This window comes from Manacus candei, unplaced genomic scaffold, assembly GCF_025592945.1.
Source record: "Manacus candei isolate 608988 ecotype Guabito, Panama unplaced genomic scaffold, ASM2559294v1 h1tg000162l, whole genome shotgun sequence".
Classification (NCBI taxonomy): Eukaryota; Metazoa; Chordata; class Aves; order Passeriformes; family Pipridae; genus Manacus; species Manacus candei.
Window position 1 is genome coordinate 116,357 of NW_026138210.1, and position 5,945 is coordinate 122,301.

The 5,945-nt window shown below is 54.6% G+C and overlaps 1 protein-coding gene across 4 annotated transcripts in view; it reads right to left on the reverse strand.

The window, feature by feature from the left end:
• Positions 1-5,945, reverse strand: part of LOC127463465 (class I histocompatibility antigen, F10 alpha chain-like) — a 92,983-nt gene that overhangs the window by 72,352 nt on the left and 14,686 nt on the right. The gene's annotated exons all lie outside the window — the stretch shown is intronic.

Consider the following 5,945-nt stretch of genomic DNA (forward strand, 5'->3'; position numbering starts at 1 on the left):
TATTTTTGAGACCTGGACACCAAGAAGGCAGAATTTCTAAACCACAAAGACCCTTAGAGAAACCAGAGACAAAGACAAAACTAACACAGACAGTTACTGAGGCTCTCTTTATCCAGGGAAAAGACAAGAAAAGGACAAAAATTGTGGACTAAGCATCATGCAAAGTGAGAAATCAAGAGCCAATAGAAGAGAGAAGAAGAATTCCTGCAGAGAACTGGTAAGCCAATGGACAGGAATTCCTTTGTCTGATAAAATGTAAAAAGAGTTAAAAGTTTTGAGAACTGATGTAGAGGTGTTAGAGAGCAATTGCTGTGTCCCTTGAGTGCTGAATGAAGTAGGGTCACCTCTGGAACCCAACCAACTGCTCAGAGATTTTATTCCCCGGCTTTCACTGACAGTTTCTGGGGACCCAGATGAGACAAAGCAGCGCCGACAGGGCAGAGCAGAGGAATCGTTGGCCCTGCAGCGTGTACCAAAGGAGTTTTGGGGAGATCTTCCAGTTCCCTGGTCTGGAGAGTTCACCACACCTTCTTTTGTGGGAAAAAGAACAGGCCATGAATTTTGGGTCCTTGATTTTAAGGCCTTTTGCCTGCACATAAGGCACAGCAATGGGAAGGATGCAGCATGAGGCTGAGAGGTTTCTGTCCTGGTTTGTGGGCTTGGGTGAGATTGGGCCAGAATTACAGGACACCTGTAAAATCTGGGCTTTGGGAAAGGTTGGGGAGGGTTGGGAAAGGTGTTCAAAGGGTTGTTTTGCCTGAGGTGTTAAACATGGGAGTGGGTCTATCTTCCCAATTCCCAAGAGAAGAGATCCCAGAAAGCTCCCCTGCAGGTTGTGTTCTAGGGAACAGGAGAAGAGACCGAGGGTAAGGGGTTTCTTTCCTGGAGGGCAGGGCTGTCGTTCCCTTGCAGGAGCCCTGCGCTGAAATTGCCAGTCCCACTCCCAAAATTGAATAGGGAAAAAGATTCCTGCCAGACAAAAGGTGGCAGGACAGAAAGGTCTTGCTGCCCATGGAGTGCCCAGGGTGTCCCACCAGCTGCCCCTGAGCCCTTGAGGCTCTAAGCTTTCCTTCCTGGGGGAAAGGGCTGTCCTTGGCTTGCAGGAGCCCTGCACTGAAATTGCCAGTCTGACTGCCCAAACCAAACAGAGCTGAAGATTCCTGCCAGACAAAAGGTGGCAGGACAGAAAGCTCTTGCTGCCCATGGAGTTCCCAGGGTGGCCCCCCAACTGCATGTGAAACCCAAAGGTTCGAGGCTTTCTTTCCTGGGGGAAAGGCCGTGACATCCCAAAGAGTCCCGTGGCAGAGAGGTGGGGCTGCACTGTGGGGGTGTGAGGTGTTGGTTCTTTGGTTTCCAGGGGCTATTCCAGAATGGAGAGGACAGGCCAGAATGGACAGGACAACAAAAGAGCCCAAAGCACATGGGTTGATCTGCACTATGGTGTGGGGTGTTGGTTCTTTGGTTGCCAGGGCCTATTCTGGAATGGAGAGGACAGGCTGTGACAAGAAGTGCCTGTCAGAACTGCAAAGGCGGACACACAAGAATCTTATGTGGGCATATTCTCTGCTCTGCCCTGCAGACCTTTGTGCTGGGGTCAAAACTCAGCCTCTCTGCTTCCCTCTCCTGAGGGACTTGTTCTTAGACATCCCTTTCCCCTATGCTCCTTTCAAAAGCCCTCCTGGCAATTCCCAAGCCTGGACCCGGCTCTCATCCCCTCTCTGTCCTCTTCCCACTCCCCTGGTCAATCCCAACATCCCAGGACAGGGATCCCAGTTGCCTGGCTGCACTCCCACCTAGTTCCATATGCTGGGCCATGATAACTCAGCACTGGAGCAGCCAGGTCAGCAGGGGCTCTCCCAGCTGGAGGCTGAAATCTTTTCACATCTCTCACAGCTCAGCCGGGGATGGGGATCGGGTGATTATCTCTGGCCCTGCCTCTTGCTCCTGTTCTGAGGGCTCTGCTTCCCCTTCATCCCTCACTAACTGAGCTGATTTGGTCTTGGATTTCTTCTGTAGAGGGGCAACTGCTACTGGCACAGGTTGTTCCTCTGCAGTTTGAGTGGCCATGGTACCTCTTGGTCTCCTTTCCTCCTCCTCCCCCTGAGGGCACTGGGTCTTAGTTTAACAAGATTACAACTTAGAAATTAAGAGATTTTAGGTGGAAGTGTGGAAAAGGAAAGAAACAGCTTTTTATTAACAAAATCTGAATAAACAACAAATGGTGCAACCAAAAACTTTCAGAAGAAACCAAACAAAGTCCCAAATCCCCAGGTGGGGGGAGAAACTGTCCCGGCAGTTCAAAGCTCTCACAGCCCCGTGTGCTCACAGCCAGCAGTGAAGGAGTCCCTTTTCCCACGGGCAGTCCCCAAAGCAGAACACCTCGCTCCCAGATGGGTCGGGTTCTCTCTCTCTCTCTCTCTCTCTCTCTCTCTCGGTCGCTCTCCACGAGGTGTCCCATGGGGAAAAAACTTCCTCTCAGGAAAAGAGAACAAGGTGGCCAAAACCAGCTCCCGCTCTGTCCGGTCCCGGACAAACCCCAAAAGCCCCCGAACAAAGGACCCCCCGCCCTCCCCGCGGCCACCGCGGTGTCCCCGAGAGCCGCCCTCCCCCCACTGCCCCTGCCCAGCGCCTGCGGCTCCGCTCCAACCCACCCCATCCCGGGAGACACAGATGGGAATGGGGGGGACACTGGGAAACAATTCCAACACCTCTTTTCAAACCTCATGTCATGGTTTGAGATAGCCCCAAAATCCAATTCCCTAGTTCCATCCCCCCTCCCACATCTCAACCCAATGTGAGATGGGTTTTTCCAGACAAAACACACACCAGACTCAAAGTGGGGGAAAGGGAATATATTACAATGACTGTACAAATAAATATAACATCACATTATACACATAATCACAAACTATCTCTACCATGACATATAGTATTTACAGTGGATCAGGTCTCCTCTCCCCTCCAAATAAAAGTCCAGGAGGGAAAGAGGGACAGATCCCTTCCAGTCCTTAAGCAGCAGCATCTTCTGAGGCAGCAGGTTCTTTCTGTCTTCTCCACATTCAGCAGCTGATTGCTGGCTTTCTTCCAGCACTCAACGAGGGAGATATCCAACCTCCCCCGGCCCCATCGCCTCAACCGAGGGGTCTTCCGTGGGCTTCGTAACCCCAGACAAGGTCGTATCACCACGTCATATCACGAAGACACAGGGGAGTCTTCGTGAAGGTCTGGTATCTCCAGGAGACTCAGCTCCTTCTTGCAGGGCCATTGTGCCACTGCCTCTCAGGCTGCCACCGTGGCAGCAGTGCAAGGGGGGAAAGAACCAAGGTCAACTCCCCCCGCATTCCATCTGGCCGTCCCGGTCCAGCTCCCGGGATGCTCTGAGCTTCTCAGCTCCTCCCTCTCTCCAGTGCTGCATACTCCAAGGCTCCTCTCAAATAGGAGTCCATGTCCCTCTTCTCCAAGAGGGTCTCCAAGGGAGTTTTGGGGGATCTGGTACAGTCTCTTACCCCAAACTCTGTCTCTCAGCTGTTGGCTCTCCTTTTCCCGGCTCTCCTTCCAGGAGTCCTTTCTCTGGCGCTGCGTGTCTCTGTTGCTTCTCGGTCTTATCTCTTTGGCTCTCTGCCACCGTTTCTCTGGTCAGTGCCTGCTGCTGCTCTGCGCCCATGGAGAGAACATCTCCTGGTATAACTACAGGCACCTAGCCCAGCTTTATGCTCTTCCAGGTCCCTGCAGCCCCCCCCAGCCGGGGGCTGGGAGGGCCCAGAGGGCCCGAGGGGCTTAGAGCCCCTTCCTCGTGGCCCTACAACATGGCCACTTCTCCTACAACCGAAAACTACAACCCTTCTCTTCCGGTCTGGTTGTGATATGTTTACATTTCTGCAGGAGCGCCCATTGGGCAGAATTTCAAAAATTCCAAGGGTTTCCACCCCTTGGGGTCTACCACTTTTTCTCAGCCTCTGGGGGAAAACAAGGTCCAAACCACGACAGAGGGGCTGGGTGGGATTGCAGAGGGGCTGGGAAGGGACTGGTAGAAGGTTGGAGGGACCCCCGGGTGGGCTGGGGGAGAGCGGGCCGGGCTCTGTGGGGTGCCGGGGGGTGCGTGGGAGGAGGTTTTGGGGGTGCTGACCCCCCCGGCTCCCCCCAGAGATGCCACCGGACACCGTCCGCAGCAAGATCCTGGTGGGGGTCGGGGGCTTCATCTTGGGCTTGGTCTTCCTGGCGCTGGGGCTCGGCTTCTACCTGCGGGAGAAGGTAAAGGGGGGTCCCCAAATGGGGGTCGTGTCCCCCCCTTGCTCTCCCACAGCCTCTGTGTCCCCACTGTCCCCCCACCCCACTCTCACCCCCTTTTCTCTCCCCACAGAGCTCCTGAGCCGCCGGCGGCCACAGCCCCTCCCTGTGGCCTCGGGCCCAGCCGGGACCCCCCAAACCCTGCACTCATTTGGGGGGGTCGCCTGTCCCCCCCTTCCCTGCTTTTGTTCTCACCCTACCCGGCTGTTCCCAGTGCTCCCAGTAAAGCTTCTCAGTGCTCTGCAGTCCTGCTCACTGGAGAGAAGGGGCTGGGGGTGACTTGGGGAGAAACCGCGGGGGGAGCAGAGTTTGAGGGGGGAGAACCAGCCCCAGGATGGATCGGGAATGGGGAACCCCCTGAGTCCCTCACGTGTCACCCTGTACTTGGGGGGGTTTTTTGGGGGCATCTGCACCCCAACAGGGCACCCAGCGCACCCCAAGAGGTGCCAGGACCCACGTAAACCCCGTAACAGAGGTGGTGGGAATCCCAAATTCAGTGGGAGGGGAGTGGGATCCCCAAAAGTGGACAGGGGCGAGACGGGACTGCGGAGTGGGGATTGTTTGGAAAGGTGTGGGAGAGGTCAGAAAGGTGGGAAAAGGAGGATGTGGGACATCAGCCCCTCTTTCCTCCTCTTTCCCCCCTTTTCCACCATCCCCCCGCTCACCCCACAGCTCCTCGCCCGCAGCCGGGGGGGCTCCCAGCACCACCAGGACCCCCAGCACGGCCCCAGCTCCCCGCACACAGTGAAGCTTCCCAGTTCTCTGCACTCCTGGTGATTGGGGAGAAGTGGGGGGGGATTCAAAAATCCTGGGAACGGGAGGGTTTGGATACTCCCTGACCCCGAAATATCACAAAAGAGGGATGTGGACACCCCTAGACTCCAGAAATCCTGGGAACAGGGGGGTTTGGATACTCTCAGACATTCAAAATCCTGGGAACAGGAGGTTTGGAGACTCAGAACTACAAAATCCTGCAGAAAGGTGGTTTAAGGCATATCCAGACCCTAAAAATCCTGGGAATGAGGAGTCTGGACACTCCAAGAGCAAAAAAATCATAGGAACAGGGGGGCTGTGAATGTTCAGAACCGAAAAATATTGTGAGCATGTGGGTATGGGCTCTTCTAGACCCTAAAAGCCCCATGAACCAGGGTTTGGGGCACTGTCAGACCCCAAAGTATGGGAAAAGAGGGACTTAGACACTCCTCTACCCTAAGATTCCTGGGAACAGGGGGTGTTTGGACATCCTAGACATTATAAATCCTAGAGAAAGATGGTTTGGACACATCCAGACTCCGAAAATCCTGGGAACAGGGGAGTTTGGGCGATGTCAGCCTCCCAATAAACAAGGAATGGAGGGTTTAGGCTGTCCCAGAACTACAAAATCCAGGAAAAGAGGGAGTTAGGTACTCCCAGACCCTTAAAATTGTGCGAATGGGGGGGTTGGGCACTCCCAGTTCCTCAAATCTTATGAAAGAGCAGTTTGGGCACCATCAGCATCTAAAAAACACGAGAACAGGGGGTTGGGGACATTCAGACTCCCAAAATCTTGGGAACACGGGAGTATGGGCTCTCATAGACCGTAAAAATCCGAGGGACGGGGGGGTTGGATCAACCCCAGACCCCAAATATCGGAAAAGAGGGGCTTGGACACGCCCCCA